Below are 21,016 nucleotides of genomic sequence, written 5' to 3'. Positions count from 1 at the left end.
GATGGGGTACAGTGTGTGAGAGTGTGCTGAGTTGGATGGGGTACTGTGTGTGTGAGAGGGTGGGGAGTTGGATGGGGTACAGTGTGTGTGAGAGGGTGGGGTGTTGGATGGGGGACAGTTGTGCGTGAGAGAGAGTGGGGCGTTGGATGGGGTACAGTGTGTGTGAGATGGTGGGGACTTGGATGGGGTACAGTGTGTGTGTGAGATGGTGTGGACTTCGATGAGGGACAGTTGTGCGTGAGAGAGAGTGGGGCGTTGGATGGGGTACAGTGTGTGTGTGAGATGGTGGGGACTTGGATGGGGTACAGTGTGTGTGTGAGATGGTGGGGACTTGGATGGGGGACAGTTGTGCGTGTGAGTGGGGAGTTGGATGGGGTACAGTGTGTGTGTGAGAGAATGGGGTGTTGGATGGGGTACAGTGTGTGTGAGGGGGTGGGGAGTTGGATAGGGGACAGTTGTGCGTGAGTGAGAGTGGGGAGTTGGATGGGGTACAGTGTGTGTGAGACGATGGGGACTTGGATGGGGGACAGTTGAGCGTGAGAGAGAGTGGGGAGTTGGATGGGGTACAGTGTGTGTGTGAGATGGTGGGGACTTGGATGGGGTACAGTGTGTGTGTGAGATGGTGGGGACTTGGATGGGGGACAGTTGTGCGTGAGTGAGTGGGGAGTTGGATGGGGTACAGTGTGTGTGTGAGAGAGTGGGGTGTTGGATGGGGGACAGTGTGTGTGTGTGAGAGTGGGGTGTTGGATGGGGTACAGTGTGTGTGTGAGAGAATGGGGTGTTGGATGGGGTACATTGTGTGTGAGAGAGTGGGGAGTTGGATGGGGTACAGTGTGTGTGTGAGAGAGTGGGGTGTTGGATGGGGTACAGTGTGTGTGTGAGAGAATGGGGTGTTGGATGGGGTACAGTGTGTGTGAGAGAGTGGGGAGTTGGATGGGGGACAGTGTGTGTGAGATGGTGGGGACTTGGATGGGGGACATTTGTGCGTGAGAGAGAGTGGGGTGTTGGATGGGGTACAGTGTGTGTGAGATGGTGGGGAGTTGGATGGGGTACAGTGTGTGTGAGATGGTGGGGAGTTGGATGGGGTACAGTGTGTGCGAGATGGTGGGGAGTTGGATGGGGTACAGTGTGTGTGAGATGGTGGGGACTTGGATGGGGGACAGTTGTACGTGAGAGAGAGTGGGGAGTTGGATGGGGCACAGTGTGTGTGAGATGGTGGGGAGTTGGATGGGGTACAGTGTGTGTGAGAGAGAGTGGGGAGTTGGATGGGGCACAGTGTGTGTGAGATGGTGGGGAGTTGGATGGGGTACAGTGTGTGTGAGATAGTGGGGATTTGGATGGGGTACAGTGTGTGTGAGATGGTGGGCACTTGGATGGGGGACAGTTGTGCGTGAGAGAGAGTGGGGAGTTGGATGGGGTACAGTGTGTGAGATGGTGGGGACTTGGATGGGGGACAGTGTGTGTGTATGTGTGTGCAGCTGAGGAGTTGGATCTGGTACACTGAGAGATGGTGGGGTGTTCGATGGGGTACAGTGTGTGTGAGAGAGTGGGGTGTTGGATGGGGTACAGTGTGTGTGAGCGAGGGTAGGGAGTTGGATGGGGTACAGCGTGTGTGGAAGAGGGTGGGGAGGTGGATGGGGTACAGTGTGTGTGAGGGAGGGTGGGGAGTTGGATGGGGTACAGTGTGTGTGTAAGAGGGTGGGGAGGTGAATGTGGGACAGTGTGTGTGAGATGGTGGGGAGTTGGATGGGGGACAGTTGTGCGTGTGAGAGAGTGGGGAGTTGGATGGGGTACAGTGTGTGTGAGATGGTGGGGAGTTGGATGGGGTACTGTGTGTGTGTAAGAGGGTGGGGAGGTGGATGTGGGACAGTGTGTGTGAGATGGTGGGGAGTTGGATGGGGGACAGTTGTGCGTGTGAGAGAGTGGGGAGTTGGATGGGGTACAGTGTGTGTGTGAGAGAGTGGGGTGTTGGATGGGGTACAGTGTGTGTGAGAGAGTGGGGAGTTGGATGGGGTAAAGTGTGTGTGTGAGATGGTGGGGACTTGGATGGGGTACAGTGTGTGTGAGATGGTGGGTACTTCGATGGGGGACAGTGTGTGTGAGATGGTGGGGACTTGGATGGGGGACAGTTGTGCGTGAGTGAGTGGGGAGTTGGATGGGGTACAGTGTGTGTGTGAGAGAGTGGGGTGTTGGATGGGGGACAGTGTGTGTGTGAGAGAGTGGGGTGTTGGATGGGGTACAGTGTGTGTGAGAGAGTGGGGAGTTGGATGGGGGACAGTGTGTGTGTGAGAGAGTGGGGTGTTGGATGGGGTACAGTGTGTGTGTGAGAGAGTGGGGTGTTGGATGGGGTACAGTGTGTGTGAGAGAGTGGGGAGTTGGATGGGGGACAGTTGTGCGTGAGAGAGAGTGGGGCGTTGGATGGGGTACAGTGTGTGTGAGATGGTGGGGACTTGGATGGGGGACAGTTGTGCGTGAGTGAGTGGGGAGTTGGATGGGGTACAGTGTGTGTGTGAGAGAGTGGGGTGTTGGATGGGGGACAGTGTGTGTGTGTGAGAGAGTGGGGTGTTGGATGGGGTACAGTGTGTGTGAGAGAGTGGGGAGTTGGATGGGGTACAGTGTGCGTGAGAGAGAGTGGGGAGTTGGATGGGGTACAGTGTGTGCGAGATGGTGGGGAGTTGGATGGGGTACAGTGTGTGTGAGATGGTGGGGACTTGGATGGGGGACAGTTGTGCGTGAGATGGAGTGGGGAGTTGGATGGGGCACAGTGTGTGTGAGATGGTGCGGAGTTGGATGGGGTACAGTGTGTGTGAGATGGTGGTGAGTTGGATGGGGTACAGTGTGTGTGAGAGAGAGTGGGGAGTTGGATGGGGCACAGTGTGTGTGAGATGGTGGGGAGTTGAATGGGGTACAGTGTGTGTGAGATGGTGGGCACTTGGATGGGGGACAGTTGTGCGTGAGAGAGAGTGGGGAGTTGGATGGGGTACAGTGTGTGAGATGGTGGGGACTTAGATGGGGGACAGTTGTGCGTGAGAGAGTGGGGTGTTGGATGGGGTACAGTGTGTGTGAACGAGGGTAGGGAGTTGGATGGGGTACAGCGTGTGTGGAAGAGTGTGGGGAGGTGGATGGGGTACAGTGTGTGTGAGGGAGGGTGGGGAGTTGGATGGGGTACTGTGTGTGTGTAAGAGGGTGGGGAGGTGGATGTGGGACAGTGTGTGTGAGATGGTGGGAAGTTGGATGGGGTACAGTGTGTGTGTGTGAGAGAGTGGGGAGTTGGATGGGGTACAGTGTGTGTGAGAGGGTGAGGAGTTGGATGAGGTACATTGTGTGTGAGAGGGTTGGGAGGTGGATGGGGTACAGTGTGTGTGAGAGAGTGGGGAATTGGATGGGGCACAGTGTGTGTGAGAGAGGGTGGGTAGTTGGATGGTGTACAGTGTGTGTGTGAGGATGGGGAATTGGATGGGGTACTGTGTGTGTGTGTGAGAGTGGGGCACAGTGTCTGTGAGGGTAGGAAGTTGGATGGGGTACGGTGTGTGAGAGGGTGGGGAGATGGATGGGGTACAGTGTGTGTGAGATGGTGGGGAGTTGGATGGGGTACAGTGTGTGTGAGATGGTGGGGAGTTGGATGGGGTACAGTGTGTGCGAGATGGTGGGGAGTTGGATGGGGTACAGTGTGTGTGAGATGGTGGGGACTTGGATGGGGGACAGTTGTGCGTGAGAGAGAGTGGGGAGTTGGATGGGGCACAGTGTGTGTGAGATGGTGGGGAGTTGGATGGGGTACAGTGTGTGTGAGAGAGAGTGGGGAGTTGGATGGGGCACAGTGTGTGTGAGATGGTGGGGAGTTGGATGGGGTACAGTGTGTGTGAGATAGTGGGGATTTGGATGGGGTACAGTGTGTGTGAGATGGTGGGCACTTGGATGGGGGACAGTTGTGCGTGAGAGAGAGTGGGGAGTTGGATGGGGTACAGTGTGTGAGATGGTGGGGACTTGGATGGGGGACAGTGTGTGTGTATGTGTGTGCAGCTGAGGAGTTGGATCTGGTACACTGAGAGATGGTGGGGTGTTCGATGGGGTACAGTGTGTGTGAGAGAGTGGGGAGTTGGATGGGGTACAGTGTGTGTGTGTGAGAGAGTGGGGAGTTGGATGGGGTACTGTGTGTGTGTGTGTGTGTGAGAGAGTGGGGAGTTGGATGGGGTACAGTGTGTGTGAGAGGGTGGGGAGTTGGATGAGGTACAGTGTGTGTGAGATGTGGTGTGTTGGATGGGGTACAGTGTGTGTGAGGGGGTGGGGAGTTGGATGGGGGACAGTGTGTGTGAGACGATGGGGACTTGGATGGGGGACAGTGAGTGTGAGGGGGTGGGGAGTTGGATGGGGGCAGTTGAGCGTGAGAGAGAGTGGGGAGTTGGATGGGGTACAGTGTGTGTGAGAGATGGTGGGGAGTTGGATGGGGTACAGTGTGTGTGTGAGATGGTGGGGAGTTGGATGGGGTACAGTGTGTGTGTGAGAGAGTGGGGAGTTGGATGGGGTACAGTGTGTGTGAGAGAGTGGGGAGTTGGATGGGGTACAGTGTGTGTGTGAGATGGTGGGGACTTGGATGGGGTACAGTGTGTGTGTGAGATGGTGGGGACTTCGATGGGGGACAGTTGTGCGTGAGAGAGAGTGGGGCGTTGGATGGGGTACAGTGTGTGTGAGATGGTGGGGACTTGGACGGGGTACAGTGTGTGTGTGAGATGGTGGGGACTTGGATGGGGGACAGTTGTGCGTGAGTGAGTGGGGAGTTGGATAGGGGACAGTTGTGCGTGAGTGAGAGTGGGGAGTTGGATGGGGTACAGTGTGTGTGAGATGGTGGGGACTTGGACGGGGGACAGTTGTGCGTGAGAGAGAGTGGGGAGTTGGATGGGGTACAGTGTGTGTGCGAGATGGTGGGGAGTTGGATGGGGTACAGTGTGTGTGAGATGGTGGGGACTAGGATGGGGGACAGTTGTGCGTGAGAGAGTGTGGGGAGGTGGATGGGGTACAGTGTGTGTGAGATGGTGGGGAGTTGGATGGGGTACAGTGTGTGTGAGATGGTGGGGACTAGGATGGGGGACGGTTGTGCGTGAGAGTGTGTGGGTAGTTGGATGTGGCACAGTGTGTGTGAGATGGTGGGGAGTTGGATGGGGTACAGTGTGTGTGAGATGGTGGGGAGTTGGATGGGGGACAGTTGTGCGTGAGAGTGTGTGGGTAGTTGGATGTGGCACAGTGTGTGTGAGATGGTGGGGAGTTGGATGGGGTACAGTGTGTGTGAGATGGTGAGTTGGATGGGGTACGGTGTGTGTGTATGTGTGTGCAGGTGAGGAGTTGGATCTGGTACAGTGAGAGATGGTGGGGTGTTGGATGGGGTACAGTGTGTGTGTGTGAGAGAGTGGGGAGTTGGATGGGGTACAGTGTGTGTGAGAGGGTGAGGAGTGGGATGGGGTACAGTGTGTGTGAGAGAGTGGGGAGTTGGAGTGGGTACAGTGTGTGTGAGAGGGTGGGGAATTGGATGGGGCACAGTGTGTGTGAGAGGGTGCGGAGTTGGATGGGGTACAGTGTGTGAGAGAGGGTGCGGAGTTGGATCGGGTACAGTGTGTGTGAGAGAGTGGGAAATTGGATGTGGGACAGTTGTGCGTGTGAGAGAGTGGGGTGTTGGATGGGGTACAGTGTGTGTGTGTGTGTGAGAGAGAGTGGGGAGTTGGATGGGGTACAGTGTGTGTGTGTGAGAGAGTGGGGAGTTGGATGGGGTACAGTGTGTGTGTGTGTGTGAGAGAGTGGGGAGTTGGATGGGGTACAGTGTGTGTGAGAGGGTGGGGAGTTGGATGAGGTACAGTGTATGTGAGAGGGTGGGGAGTTGGATGAGGTACAGTGTGTGTGAGATGTGGTGTGTTGGATGGGGTACAGTGTGTGTGAGGGGGTGGGGAGTTGGATGGGGGACAGTGTGTGTGAGACGATGGGGACTTGGATGGGGGACAGTGTGTGTGAGGGGGTGGGGAGTTGGATGGGGGACAGTTGAGCGTGAGAGAGAGTGGGGAGTTGGATGGGGTACAGTGTGTGTGAGAGATGGTGGGGAGTTGGATGGGGTACAGTGTGTGTGTGAGATGGTGGGGAGTTGGATGGGGTACAGTGTGTGTGTGAGAGAGTGGGGAGTTGGATGGGGTACAGTGTGTGTGAGAGAGTGGGGAGTTGGATGGGGTACAGTGTGTGTGTGAGATGGTGGGGACTTGAATGGGGTACAGTGTGTGTGTGAGATGGTGGGGACTTGGATGGGGTACAGTGTGTGTGTGAGATGGTGGGGACTTCGATGGGGGACAGTTGTGCGTGAGAGAGAGTGGGGCGTTGGATGGGGTACAGTGTGTGTGAGATGGTGGGGACTTGGATGGGGTACAGTGTGTGTGACAGATGGTGGGGAGTTGGATGGGATACAGTGTGTGTGAGATTGTAGGGAGTTGGATGGGGTACAGTGTGTGTGTGAGATGGTGGGGACTTGGATTGGGGACAGTTGTGCGTGAGAGAGTGTGGGGAGTTGGATGGGGTACATTGTGTGTGTGATGGTGGGGACTTCGATGGGGGACAGGTGTGCGTGAGAGAGAGTGGGGAGTTGGATGGGGTACAGTGTGTGTGAGAGAGTGGGGAGTTGGATGGGGGACAGTTGTGCGTGAGAGAGAGTGGGGAGATGGATGGGGTACAGTGTGTGTGTGATGGTGGGGACTTCGATGGGGGACAGGTGTGCGTGAGGGAGAGTGGGGAGTTGGATGGGGTACAGTGTGTGTGAGATTATGGGGAGTTGGATGGGGGACAGTTGTGCGTGAGAGAGAGTGGGGAGTTGGATGGGGTACAGTGTGTGATGGTGGGGACTTCGATTGGGGACAGGTGTGCGTGAGAGAGAGTGGGGAGTTGGATGGGGTACAGTGTGTGTGAGAGAGTGGGGAGTTGGATGGGGGACAGTTGTGCGTGAGAGAGAGTGGGGAGATGGATGGGGTACAGTGTGTGTGAGATGGTGGGGACTTGGATGGGGGACAGTTGTGCGTGAGAGAGAGTGGGGAGTTGGATGGGGTACAGTGTGTGTGCGAGATGGTGGGGAGTTGGATGGGGTACAGTGTGTGTGAGATGGTGGGGACTAGGATGGGGGACAGTTGTGCGTGAGAGAGTGTGGGGAGGTGGATGGGGTACAGTGTGTGTGAGATGGTGGGGAGTTGGATGGGGTACAGTGTGTGTGAGATGGTGGGGACTAGGATGGGGGACAGTTGTGCGTGAGAGAGTGTGGGGAGTTGGATGTGGCACAGTGTGTGTGAGATGGTGGGGAGTTGGATGGGGTACAGTGTGTGTGAGATTGTGGTGAGTTGGATGGGGTACGGTGTGTGTGTATGTGTGTGCAGGTGAGGAGTTGGATCTGGTACAGTGAGAGATGGTGGGGTGTTGGATGGGGTACAGTGTGTGTGTGTGAGAGAGTGGGGAGTTGGATGGGGTACAGTGTGTGTGAGAGGGTGAGGAGTGGGATGGGGTACAGTGTGTGTGAGAGAGTGGGGAGTTGGAGTGGGTACAGTGTGTGTGAGAGGGTGGGGAATTGGATGGGGCACAGTGTGTGAGAGAGGGTGGGGAATTGGATGGGGTACAGTGTGTGAGAGAGGGTGCGGAGTTGGATCGGGTACAGTGTGTGTGAGAGAGTGGGGAATTGGATGTGGGACAGTTGTGCGTGTGAGAGAGTGGGGTGTTGGATGGGGTACAGTGTGTGTGTGTGTGAGAGAGAGTGGGGAGTTGGATGGGGTACAGTGTGTGTGTGTGAGAGAGTGGGGAGTTGGATGGGGTACAGTGTGTGTGTGTGTGTGTGAGAGAGTGGGGAGTTGGATGGGGTACAGTGTGTGTGAGAGGGTGGGGAGTTGGATGAGGTACAGTGTATGTGAGAGGGTGGGGAGTTGGATGAGGTACAGTGTGTGTGAGATGTGGTGTGTTGGATGGGGTACAGTGTGTGTGAGGGGGTGGGGAGTTGGATGGGGGACAGTTGAGCGTGAGAGAGAGTGGGGAGTTGGATGGGGTACAGTGTGTGTGAGAGATGGTGGGGAGTTGGATGGGGTACAGTGTGTGTGTGAGATGGTGGGGAGTTGGATGGGGTACAGTGTGTGTATGAGATGGTGGGGACTTGGATGGGGTACAGTGTGTGTGAGAGATGGTGGGGACTTCGATGGGGGACAGTTGTGCGTGAGAGAGAGTGGGGCGTTGGATGGGGTACAGTGTGTGTGAGATGGTGGGGACTTGGATGGGGTACAGTGTGTGTGTGAGATGGTGGGGACTTGGATGGGGGACAGTTGTGCGTGAGTGAGTGGGGAGTTGGATGGGGTACAGTGTGTGTGTGAGAGAATGGGGTGTTGGATGGGGTACAGTGTGTGTGAGGGGGTGGGGAGTTGGATAGGGGACAGTTGTGCGTGAGTGAGAGTGGGGAGTTGGATGGGGGACAGTGTGTGTGAGATGGTGGGGAGTTGGATGGGGTACAGTGTGTGTGCGAGATGGTGGGGAGTTGGATGGGGTACAGTGTGTGTGAGATGGTGGGGACTAGGATGGGGGACAGTTGTGCGTGAGAGAGTGTGGGGAGGTGGATGGGGTACAGTGTGTGTGAGATGGTGGGGAGTTGGATGGGGTACAGTGTGTGTGAGATGGTGGGGACTAGGATGGGGGACAGTTGTGCGTGAGAGAGTGTGGGTAGTTGGATGTGGCACAGTGTGTGTGAGATGGTGGGGAGTTGGATGGGGTACAGTGTGTGTGAGATGGTGGGGAGTTGGATGGGGTACAGTGTGTGTGAGATGGTGAGTTGGATGGGGTACGGTGTGTGTGTATGTGTGTGCAGGTGAGGAGTTGGATCTGGTACAGTGAGAGATGGTGGGGTGTTGGATGGGGTACAGTGTGTGTGTGTGAGAGAGTGGGGAGTAGGATGGGGTACAGTGTGTGTGAGAGGGTGAGGAGTGGGATGGGGTACAGTGTGTGTGAGAGAGTGGGGAGTTGGAGTGGGTACAGTGTGTGTGAGAGGGTGGGGAATTGGATGGGGCACAGTGTGTGAGAGAGGGTGGGGAATTGGATGGGGTACAGTGTGTGTGAGAGGGTGCGGAGTTGGATGGGGTACAGTGTGTGAGAGAGGGTGCGGAGTTGGATCGGGTACAGTGTGTGTGAGAGAGTGGGGAATTGGATGTGGGACAGTTGTGCGTGTGAGAGAGTGGAGTGTTGGATGGGGTACAGTGTGTGTGTGTGTGTGTGAGAGAGTGGGGAGTTGGATGGGGTACAGTGTGTGTGTGTGAGAGAGTGGGGAGTTGGATGGGGTACAGTGTGTGTGTGTGTGTGTGTGAGAGAGTGGGGAGTTGGATGGGATACAGTGTGTGTGAGAGGCTGGGGAGTTGGATGAGGTACAGTGTATGTGAGAGGGTGGGGAGTTGGATGAGGTACAGTGTGTGTGAGATGTGGTGTGTTGGATGGGGTACAGTGTGTGTGAGGGGGTGGGGAGTTGGATGGGGGACAGTGTGTGTGAGACGATGGGGACTTGGATGGGGGACAGTGTGTGTGAGGGGGTGGGGAGTTGGATGGGGGACAGTTGAGCGTGAGAGAGAGTGGGGAGTTGGATGGGGTACAGTGTGTGTGAGAGATGGTGGGGAGTTGGATGGGGTACAGTGTGTGTGTGAGATGGTGGGGAGTTGGATGGGGTACAGTGTGTGTGAGAGAGTGGGGAGTTGGATGGGGTACAGTGTGTGTGAGAGGGTGGGGTGTTGGATGGGGTACAGTGTGTGAGAGTGTGCTGAGTTGGATGGGGTACAGTGTGTGTGAGAGGGTGGGGAGTTGGATGGGGTACAGTGTGTGTGAGAGTGTGGGGTGTTGGATGGGGGACAGTTGTGCGTGAGAGAGAGTGGGGCGTTGGATGGGGTACAGTGTGTGTGAGATGTGGTGTGTTGGATGGGGTACAGTGTGTGTGAGGGGGTGGGGAGTTGGATGGGGGACAGTGTGTGTGAGACGATGGGGACTTGGATGGGGGACAGTGTGTGTGAGGGGGTGGGGAGTTGGATGGGGGACAGTTGAGCGTGAGAGAGAGTGGGGTGTTGGATGGGGTACAGTGTGTGTGAGAGATGGTGGGGAGTTGGATGGGGTACAGTGTGTGTGTGAGATGGTGGGGAGTTGGATGGGGTACAGTGTGTGTGAGAGAGTGGGGAGTTGGATGGGGTACAGTGTGTGTGAGAGGGTGGGGTGTTGGATGGGGTACAGTGTGTGAGAGTGTGCTGAGTTGGATGGGGTACAGTGTGTGTGAGAGGGTGGGGAGTTGGATGGGGTACAGTGTGTGTGAGAGGGTGGGGTGTTGGATGGGGGACAGTTGTGCGTGAGAGAGTGTGGGGAGGTGGATGGGGTACAGTGTGTGTGAGATGGTGGGGAGTTGGATGGGGTACAGTGTGTGTGAGATGGTGGGGAGTTGGATGGGGTACAGTGTGTGTGAGATGGTGAGTTGGATGGGGTACGGTGTGTGTGTATGTGTGTGCAGGTGAGGAGTTGGATCTGGTACAGTGAGAGATGGTGGGGTGTTGGATGGGGTACAGTGTGTGTGTGTGAGAGAGTGGGGAGTAGGATGGGGTACAGTGTGTGTGAGAGGGTGAGGAGTGGGATGGGGTACAGTGTGTGTGAGAGAGTGGGGAGTTGGAGTGGGTACAGTGTGTGTGAGAGGGTGGGGAATTGGATGGGGCACAGTGTGTGAGAGAGGGTGGGGAATTGGATGGGGTACAGTGTGTGTGAGAGGGTGCGGAGTTGGATGGGGTACAGTGTGTGAGAGAGGGTGCGGAGTTGGATCGGGTACAGTGTGTGTGAGAGAGTGGGGAATTGGATGTGGGACAGCTGTGCGTGTGAGAGAGTGGAGTGTTGGATGGGGTACAGTGTGTGTGTGTGTGTGTGAGAGAGTGGGGAGTTGGATGGGGTACAGTGTGTGTGTGTGAGAGAGTGGGGAGTTGGATGGGGTACAGTGTGTGTGTGTGTGTGTGAGAGAGTGGGGAGTTGGATGGGATACAGTGTGTGTGAGAGGCTGGGGAGTTGGATGAGGTACAGTGTATGTGAGAGGGTGGGGAGTTGGATGAGGTACAGTGTGTGTGAGATGTGGTGTGTTGGATGGGGTACAGTGTGTGTGAGGGGGTGGGGAGTTGGATGGGGGACAGTGTGTGTGAGACGATGGGGACTTGGATGGGGGACAGTGTGTGTGAGGGGGTGGGGAGTTGGATGGGGGACAGTTGAGCGTGAGAGAGAGTGGGGAGTTGGATGGGGTACAGTGTGTGTGAGAGATGGTGGGGAGTTGGATGGGGTACAGTGTGTGTGTGAGATGGTGGGGAGTTGGATGGGGTACAGTGTGTGTGAGAGAGTGGGGAGTTGGATGGGGTACAGTGTGTGTGAGAGGGTGGGGTGTTGGATGGGGTACAGTGTGTGAGAGTGTGCTGAGTTGGATGGGGTACAGTGTGTGTGAGAGGGTGGGGAGTTGGATGGGGTACAGTGTGTGTGAGAGGGTGGGGTGTTGGATGGGGGACAGTTGTGCGTGAGAGAGAGTGGGGCGTTGGATGGGGTACAGTGTGTGTGAGATGGTGGGGACTTGGATGGGGTACAGTGTGTGTGTGAGATGGTGTGGACTTCGATGAGGGACAGTTGTGCGTGAGAGAGAGTGGGGCGTTGGATGGGGTACAGTGTGTGTGTGAGATGGTGGGGACTTGGATGGGGTACAGTGTGTGTGTGAGATGGTGGGGACTTGGATGGGGGACAGTTGTGCGTGTGAGTGGGGAGTTGGATGGGGTACAGTGTGTGTGTGAGAGAATGGGGTGTTGGATGGGGTACAGTGTGTGTGAGGGGGTGGGGAGTTGGATAGGGGACAGTTGTGCGTGAGTGAGAGTGGGGAGTTGGATGGGGTACAGTGTGTGTGAGACGATGGGGACTTGGATGGGGGACAGTTGAGCGTGAGAGAGAGTGGGGAGTTGGATGGGGTACAGTGTGTGTGTGAGATGGTGGGGACTTGGATGGGGTACAGTGTGTGTGTGAGATGGTGGGGACTTGGATGGGGGACAGTTGTGCGTGAGTGAGTGGGGAGTTGGATGGGGTACAGTGTGTGTGTGAGAGAGTGGGGTGTTGGATGGGGGACAGTGTGTGTGTGTGAGAGTGGGGTGTTGGATGGGGTACAGTGTGTGTGTGAGAGAATGGGGTGTTGGATGGGGTACATTGTGTGTGAGAGAGTGGGGAGTTGGATGGGGTACAGTGTGTGTGTGAGAGAGTGGGGTGTTGGATGGGGTACAGTGTGTGTGTGAGAGAATGGGGTGTTGGATGGGGTACAGTGTGTGTGAGAGAGTGGGGAGTTGGATGGGGGACAGTGGGTGTGAGATGGTGGGGACTTGGATGGGGGACATTTGTGCGTGAGAGAGAGTGGGGTGTTGGATGGGGTACAGTGTGTGTGAGATGGTGGGGAGTTGGATGGGGTACAGTGTGTGTGAGATGGTGGGGAGTTGGATGGGGTACAGTGTGTGCGAGATGGTGGGGAGTTGGATGGGGTACAGTGTGTGTGAGATGGTGGGGACTTGGATGGGGGACAGTTGTACGTGAGAGAGAGTGGGGAGTTGGATGGGGCACAGTGTGTGTGAGATGGTGGGGAGTTGGATGGGGTACAGTGTGTGTGAGAGAGAGTGGGGAGTTGGATGGGGCACAGTGTGTGTGAGATGGTGGGGAGTTGGATGGGGTACAGTGTGTGTGAGATAGTGGGGATTTGGATGGGGTACAGTGTGTGTGAGATGGTGGGCACTTGGATGGGGGACAGTTGTGCGTGAGAGAGAGTGGGGAGTTGGATGGGGTACAGTGTGTGAGATGGTGGGGACTTGGATGGGGGACAGTGTGTGTGTATGTGTGTGCAGCTGAGGAGTTGGATCTGGTACACTGAGAGATGGTGGGGTGTTCGATGGGGTACAGTGTGTGTGAGAGAGTGGGGTGTTGGATGGGGTACAGTGTGTGTGAGCGAGGGTAGGGAGTTGGATGGGGTACAGCGTGTGTGGAAGAGGGTGGGGAGGTGGATGGGGTACAGTGTGTGTGAGGGAGGGTGGGGAGTTGGATGGGGTACAGTGTGTGTGTAAGAGGGTGGGGAGGTGAATGTGGGACAGTGTGTGTGAGATGGTGGGGAGTTGGATGGGGGACAGTTGTGCGTGTGAGAGAGTGGGGAGTTGGATGGGGTACAGTGTGTGTGAGATGGTGGGGAGTTGGATGGGGTACTGTGTGTGTGTAAGAGGGTGGGGAGGTGGATGTGGGACAGTGTGTGTGAGATGGTGGGGAGTTGGATGGGGGACAGTTGTGCGTGTGAGAGAGTGGGGAGTTGGATGGGGTACAGTGTGTGTGTGAGAGAGTGGGGTGTTGGATGGGGTACAGTGTGTGTGAGAGAGTGGGGAGTTGGATGGGGTAAAGTGTGTGTGTGAGATGGTGGGGACTTGGATGGGGTACAGTGTGTGTGTGATGGTGGGTACTTCGATGGGGGACAGTGTGTGTGAGATGGTGGGGACTTGGATGGGGGACAGTTGTGCGTGAGTGAGTGGGGAGTTGGATGGGGTACAGTGTGTGTGTGAGAGAGTGGGGTGTTGGATGGGGGACAGTGTGTGTGTGTGAGAGAGTGGGGAGTTGGATGGGGTACAGTGTGTGTGAGAGAGTGGGGAGTTGGATGGGGGACAGTGTGTGTGTGAGAGAGTGGGGTGTTGGATGGGGTACAGTGTGTGTGTGAGAGAGTGGGGTGTTGGATGGGGTACAGTGTGTGTGAGAGAGTGGGGAGTTGGATGGGGGACAGTTGTGCGTGAGAGAGAGTGGGGCGTTGGATGGGGTACAGTGTGTGTGAGATGGTGGGGACTTGGATGGGGGACAGTTGTGCGTGAGTGAGTGGGGAGTTGGATGGGGTACAGTGTGTGTGTGAGAGAGTGGGGTGTTGGATGGGGGACAGTGTGTGTGTGTGAGAGAGTGGGGTGTTGGATGGGGTACAGTGTGTGTGTGTGAGAGAGTGGGGTGTTGGATGGGGTACAGTGTGTGTGAGAGAGTGGGGAGTTGGATGGGGTACAGTGTGCGTGAGAGAGAGTGGGGAGTTGGATGGGGTACAGTGTGTGCGAGATGGTGGGCAGTTGGATGGGGTACAGTGTGTGTGAGATGGTGGGGACTTGGATGGGGGACAGTTGTGCGTGAGATGGAGTGGGGAGTTGGATGGGGCACAGTGTGTGTGAGATGGTGCGGAGTTGGATGGGGTACAGTGTGTGTGAGATGGTGGTGAGTTGGATGGGGTACAGTGTGTGTGAGAGAGAGTGGGGAGTTGGATGGGGCACAGTGTGTGTGAGATGGTGGGGAGTTGGATGGGGTACAGTGTGTGTGAGATGGTGGGCACTTGGATGGGGGACAGTTGTGCGTGAGAGAGAGTGGGGAGTTGGATGGGGTACAGTGTGTGAGATGGTGGGGACTTAGATGGGGGACAGTTGTGCGTGAGAGAGTGGGGTGTTGGATGGGGTACAGTGTGTGTGAACGAGGGTAGGGAGTTGGATGGGGTACAGCGTGTGTGGAAGAGTGTGGGGAGGTGGATGGGGTACAGTGTGTGTGAGGGAGGGTGGGGAGTTGGATGGGGTACTGTGTGTGTGTAAGAGGGTGGGGAGGTGGATGTGGGACAGTGTGTGTGAGATGGTGGGAAGTTGGATGGGGTACAGTGTGTGTGTGTGAGAGAGTGGGGAGTTGGATGGGGTACAGTGTGTGTGAGAGGGTGGGGAGTTGGATGAGGTACATTGTGTGTGAGAGGGTTGGGAGGTGGATGGGGTACAGTGTGTGTGAGAGAGTGGGGAATTGGATGGGGCACAGTGTGTGTGAGAGAGGGTGGGTAGTTGGATGGTGTACAGTGTGTGTGTGAGGATGGGGAATTGGATGGGGTACTGTGTGTGTGTGTGAGAGTGGGGCACAGTGTCTGTGAGGGTAGGAAGTTGGATGGGGTACGGTGTGTGAGAGGGTGGGGAGATGGATGGGGTACAGTGTGTGTGAGATGGTGGGGAGTTGGATGGGGTACAGTGTGTGTGAGATGGTGGGGAGTTGGATGGGGTACAGTGTGTGCGAGATGGTGGGGAGTTGGATGGGGTACAGTGTGTGTGAGATGGTGGGGACTTGGATGGGGGACAGTTGTGCGTGAGAGAGAGTGGGGAGTTGGATGGGGCACAGTGTGTGTGAGATGGTGGGGAGTTGGATGGGGTACAGTGTGTGTGAGAGAGAGTGGGGAGTTGGATGGGGCACAGTGTGTGTGAGATGGTGGGGAGTTGGATGGGGTACAGTGTGTGTGAGATAGTGGGGATTTGGATGGGGTACAGTGTGTGTGAGATGGTGGGCACTTGGATGGGGGACAGTTGTGCGTGAGAGAGAGTGGGGAGTTGGATGGGGTACAGTGTGTGAGATGGTGGGGACTTGGATGGGGGACAGTGTGTGTGTATGTGTGTGCAGCTGAGGAGTTGGATCTGGTACACTGAGAGATGGTGGGGTGTTCGATGGGGTACAGTGTGTGTGAGAGAGTGGGGTGTTGGATGGGGTACAGTGTGTGTGAGCGAGGGTAGGGAGTTGGATGGGGTACAGCGTGTGTGGAAGAGGGTGGGGAGGTGGATGGGGTACAGTGTGTGTGAGGGAGGGTGGGGAGTTGGATGGGGTACAGTGTGTGTGTAAGAGGGTGGGGAGGTGAATGTGGGACAGTGTGTGTGAGATGGTGGGGAGTTGGATGGGGGACAGTTGTGCGTGTGAGAGAGTGGGGAGTTGGATGGGGTACAGTGTGTGTGAGATGGTGGGGAGTTGGATGGGGTACTGTGTGTGTGTAAGAGGGTGGGGAGGTGGATGTGGGACAGTGTGTGTGAGATGGTGGGGAGTTGGATGGGGGACAGTTGTGCGTGTGAGAGAGTGGGGAGTTGGATGGGGTACAGTGTGTGTGTGAGAGAGTGGGGTGTTGGATGGGGTACAGTGTGTGTGAGAGAGTGGGGAGTTGGATGGGGTAAAGTGTGTGTGTGAGATGGTGGGGACTTGGATGGGGTACAGTGTGTGTGTGATGGTGGGTACTTCGATGGGGGACAGTGTGTGTGAGATGGTGGGGACTTGGATGGGGGACAGTTGTGCGTGAGTGAGTGGGGAGTTGGATGGGGTACAGTGTGTGTGTGAGAGAGTGGGGTGTTGGATGGGGGACAGTGTGTGTGTGAGAGAGTGGGGTGTTGGATGGGGTACAGTGTGTGTGAGAGAGTGGGGAGTTGGATGGGGGACAGTGTGTGTGTGAGAGAGTGGGGTGTTGGATGGGGTACAGTGTGTGTGTGAGAGAGTGGGGTGTTGGATGGGGTACAGTGTGTGTGAGAGAGTGGGGAGTTGGATGGGGGACAGTTGTGCGTGAGAGAGAGTGGGGCGTTGGATGGGGTACAGTGTGTGTGAGATGGTGGGGACTTGGATGGGGGACAGTTGTGCGTGAGTGAGTGGGGAGTTGGATGGGGTACAGTGTGTGTGTGAGAGAGTGGGGTGTTGGATGGGGGACAGTGTGTGTGTGTGAGAGAGTGGGGTGTTGGATGGGGTACAGTGTGTGTGAGAGAGTGGGGAGTTGGATGGGGTACAGTGTGCGTGAGAGAGAGTGGGGAGTTGGATGGGGTACAGTGTGTGTGAGATGGTGGGGACTTGGATGGGGGACAGTTGTGCGTGAGATGGAGTGGGGAGTTGGATGGGGCACAGTGTGTGTGAGATGGTGCGGAGTTGGATGGGGTACAGTGTGTGTGAGATGGTGGTGAGTTGGATGGGGTACAGTGTGTGTGAGAGAGAGTGGGGAGTTGGATGGGGCACAGTGTGTGTGAGATGGTGGGGAGTTGGATGGGGTACAGTGTGTGTGAGATGGTGGGCACTTGGATGGGGGACAGTTGTGCGTGAGAGAGAGTGGGGAGTTGGATGGGGTACAGTGTGTGAGATGGTGGGGACTTAGATGGGGGACAGTTGTGCGTGAGAGAGTGGGGTGTTGGATGGGGTACAGTGTGTGTGAACGAGGGTAGGGAGTTGGATGGGGTACAGCGTGTGTGGAAGAGTGTGGGGAGGTGGATGGGGTACAGTGTGTGTGAGGGAGGGTGGGGAGTTGGATGGGGTACTGTGTGTGTGTAAGAGGGTGGGGAGGTGGATGTGGGACAGTGTGTGTGAGATGGTGGGAAGTTGGATGGGGTACAGTGTGTGTGTGTGAGAGAGTGGGGAGTTGGATGGGGTACAGTGTGTGTGAGAGGGTGGGGAGTTGGATGAGGTACATTGTGTGTGAGAGGGTTGGGAGGTGGATGGGGTACAGTGTGTGTGAGAGAGTGGGGAATTGGATGGGGCACAGTGTGTGTGAGAGAGGGTGGGTAGTTGGATGGTGTACAGTGTGTGTGTGAGGATGGGGAATTGGATGGGGTACTGTGTGTGTGTGTGTGAGAGTGGGGCACAGTGTCTGTGAGGGTAGGAAGTTTGATGGGGTACGGTGTGTGAGAGGGTGGGGAGATGATTGGGAGGAGTGTGTGTGAGAGGGTGGGGAGGTGGATGGGGCACAATGTGTGTGTGAGAGGGTGGGGAGTTGGATGGAGTACAGTGTGTGAGAGGGTGGGGAGTTGGATGGAGTACAGTGTGTGAGAGGGTGGGGAGTTGGATGGGCTACAGTGTGTGAGAGGGTGGGGAGTTGGATGGGCTACAGTGTGTGAGAGGGTGGGGAGTTGGATGGAGTACAGTGTGTGAGAGGGTGGGGAGTTGGATGGGCTACAGTGTGTGAGAGGGTGGGGAGTTGGATGGAGTACAGTGTGTGAGAGTGTGGGGAGTTGGATGGAGTACAGTGTGTGTGAGGGTGGGGAGTTGGATGGGGTATAGTGTGTGAGAGTGTGGGGAGTTGGATGGGGCACAGTGTGTGTGTGAGAGGGTGGGGAGTTGGATGGGGTACAGTGTGTGTGAGAGGGTGGGGAGTTGGATGGGTTACAGTGTGTGTGAGAGGGTGGGGAGTTGGATGGGGTACAGTGTGTGAGAGTGTGGGGAGTTGGATGGGGTACAGTGTGTGAGAGTGTGGGGAGTTGGATGGGGTACAGTGTGTGTGAGAGGGTGGGGAGTTGGATGGGGTATAGTGTGTGAGAGTGTGGGGAGTTGGATGGGGCACAGTGTGTGTGTGAGAGGGTGGGGAGTTGGATGGGGTACAGTGTGTGAGAGTGTGGGGAGTTGGATGGGGTACAGTGTGTGAGTGTGGGGAGTTGGATGGGGTACAGTGTGTGAGGGTGGGGAATTGGATGGGGTACAGTGTGTGAGAGTGTGGGGAGTTGGTTGGGGTACAGTGTGTGTGAGAGTGTGGGGAGTTGGATGGGGTACCGTGTGTGTGAGAGTGTGGGGAGTTGGATGGGGTACAGTGTGTGTGAGAGGGTGGGGAGTTGGATGGGTTACAGTGTGTGTGAGAGGGTGGGGAGTTGGATGGGGTACAGTGTGTGAGAGTGTGGGGAGTTGGATGGGGTACAGTGTGTGAGAGTGTGGGGAGTTGGATGGGGTACAGTGTGTGTGAGAGGGTGGGGAGTTGGATGGGGTACAGTGTGTGTGAGAGGGTGGGGAGTTGGATGGGGTACAGTGTGTGTGAGAGTGTGGGGAGTTGGATGGGGTACAGTGTGTGTGAGAGGGTGGGGAGTTGGATGGGGTACAGTGTGTGTGAGAGTGTGCTGAGTTGGATGGGGTACAGTGTGTGAGAGGGTGGGTAGTTGGATGGGGTACCGTGTGTGTGAGAGATTGGGGAGTTGGATGGGGTACAGTGCGTGAGAGTGTGGGGAGTTGGATGGGGTACAGTGTGTGTGAGAGTGTGCTGAATTGGATGGGGTACAGTGTGTGTGAGTGTGGGGAGTTGGATGGGGTACAGTGTGTGTGAGAGTGTGGGGAGTTGGATGGGGTACAGTGTGTGTGAGAGGGTGGGGTGTTGGATGGGGTACAGTGTGTGTGAAAGTGTGGGGAGTTGGATGGGGTACAGTGTGTGAGAGGGTGGGGAGTTGGATGGGGTACATTGTGTGAGAGGGTGGGGAGTTGGATGGGGTACAGTGTGTGTGAGAGTGTGCTGAGTTGGATGGGGTACAGTGTGTGTGAGAGGGTGGGGTGTTGGATGGGGTACAGTGTGTGAGAGTGTGCTGAGTTGGATGGGGTACAGTGTGTGTGAGAGTGTGCTGAGTTGGATGGGGTACAGTGTGTGTGAGAGGGTGGGGTGTTGGATGGGGTACAATGTGTGAGAGTGTGCTGAGTTGGATGGGGTACAGTGTGTGTGAGAGGGTGGGGAGTTGGATGGGGTACAGTGTGTGTCAGAGGGTGGGGTGTTGGATGGGGTACAGTGTGTGAGAGTGTGCTGAGTTGGATGGGGTACAGTGTGTGTGAGAGTGTGCTGAGTTGGATGGGGTACAGTGTGTGTGAGAGTGTGCTGAGTTGGATGGGGTACAGTGTGTGTGAGAGTGTGCTGAGTTGGATGGGGTACAGTGTGTGTGAGAGTGTGCTGAGTTGGATGGGGTACAGTGTGTGTGAGAGTGTGCTGAGTTGGATGGGGTACAGTGTGTGTGAGAGTGTGCTGAGTTGGATGGGGTACAGTGTGTGTGAGAGTGTGCTGAGTTGGCTGGGGTACAGTGTGTGTGAGAGTGTGCTGAGTTGGCTGGGGTACAGTGTGAGTGAGAGTGTGCTGAGTTGGATGGGGTACAGTGTGTGTGAGAGGGTGGGGTGTTGGATGGGGTACAGTGTGTGAGAGTGTGCTGAGTTGGATGGGGTACAGTGTGTGTGAGAGGGTGGGGTGTTGGATGGGGTACAGTGTGTGTGAGAGGGTGGGGTGTTGGATGGGGTACAGTGTGTGAGAGTGTGCTGAGTTGGATGGGGTACAGTGTGTGTGAGAGGGTGGGGTGTTGGATGGGGTACAGTGTGTGTGAGAGAGTGGGGAATTGGATGGGGCACAGTGTGTGTGAGAGAGGGTGGGTAGTTGGATGGTGTACAGTGTGTGTGTGAGGATGGGGAATTGGATGGGGTACTGTGTGTGTGTGTGTGAGAGTGGGGCACAGTGTCTGTGAGGGTAGGAAGTTTGATGGGGTACGGTGTGTGAGAGGGTGGGGAGATGATTGGGAGGAGTGTGTGTGAGAGGGTGGGGAGGTGGATGGGGCACAATGTGTGTGTGAGAGGGTGGGGAGTTGGATGGAGTACAGTGTGTGAGAGGGTGGGGAGTTGGATGGAGTACAGTGTGTGAGAGGGTGGGGAGTTGGATGGGCTACAGTGTGTGAGAGGGTGGGGAGTTGGATGGGCTACAGTGTGTGAGAGGGTGGGGAGTTGGATGGAGTACAGTGTGTGAGAGGGTGGGGAGTTGGATGGGCTACAGTGTGTGAGAGGGTGGGGAGTTGGATGGAGTACAGTGTGTGAGAGTGTGGGGAGTTGGATGGAGTACAGTGTGTGTGAGGGTGGGGAGTTGGATGGGGTATAGTGTGTGAGAGTGTGGGGAGTTGGATGGGGCACAGTGTGTGTGTGAGAGGGTGGGGAGTTGGATGGGGTACAGTGTGTGTGAGAGGGTGGGGAGTTGGATGGGTTACAGTGTGTGTGAGAGGGTGGGGAGTTGGATGGGGTACAGTGTGTGAGAGTGTGGGGAGTTGGATGGGGTACAGTGTGTGAGAGTGTGGGGAGTTGGATGGGGTACAGTGTGTGTGAGAGGGTGGGGAGTTGGATGGGGTATAGTGTGTGAGAGTGTGGGGAGTTGGATGGGGCACAGTGTGTGTGTGAGAGGGTGGGGAGTTGGATGGGGTACAGTGTGTGAGAGTGTGGGGAGTTGGATGGGGTACAGTGTGTGAGTGTGGGGAGTTGGATGGGGTACAGTGTGTGAGGGTGGGGAATTGGATGGGGTACAGTGTGTGAGAGTGTGGGGAGTTGGTTGGGGTACAGTGTGTGTGAGAGTGTGGGGAGTTGGATGGGGTACCGTGTGTGTGAGAGTGTGGGGAGTTGGATGGGGTACAGTGTGTGT

Source organism: Heterodontus francisci, chromosome 9 (genome assembly GCF_036365525.1).
Source record: "Heterodontus francisci isolate sHetFra1 chromosome 9, sHetFra1.hap1, whole genome shotgun sequence".
In the NCBI taxonomy this organism is placed as follows: domain Eukaryota; kingdom Metazoa; phylum Chordata; class Chondrichthyes; order Heterodontiformes; family Heterodontidae; genus Heterodontus; species Heterodontus francisci.
The sequence above is the reverse complement of the archived record's forward strand: the minus strand, read 5'-3'. Positions refer to the sequence as shown.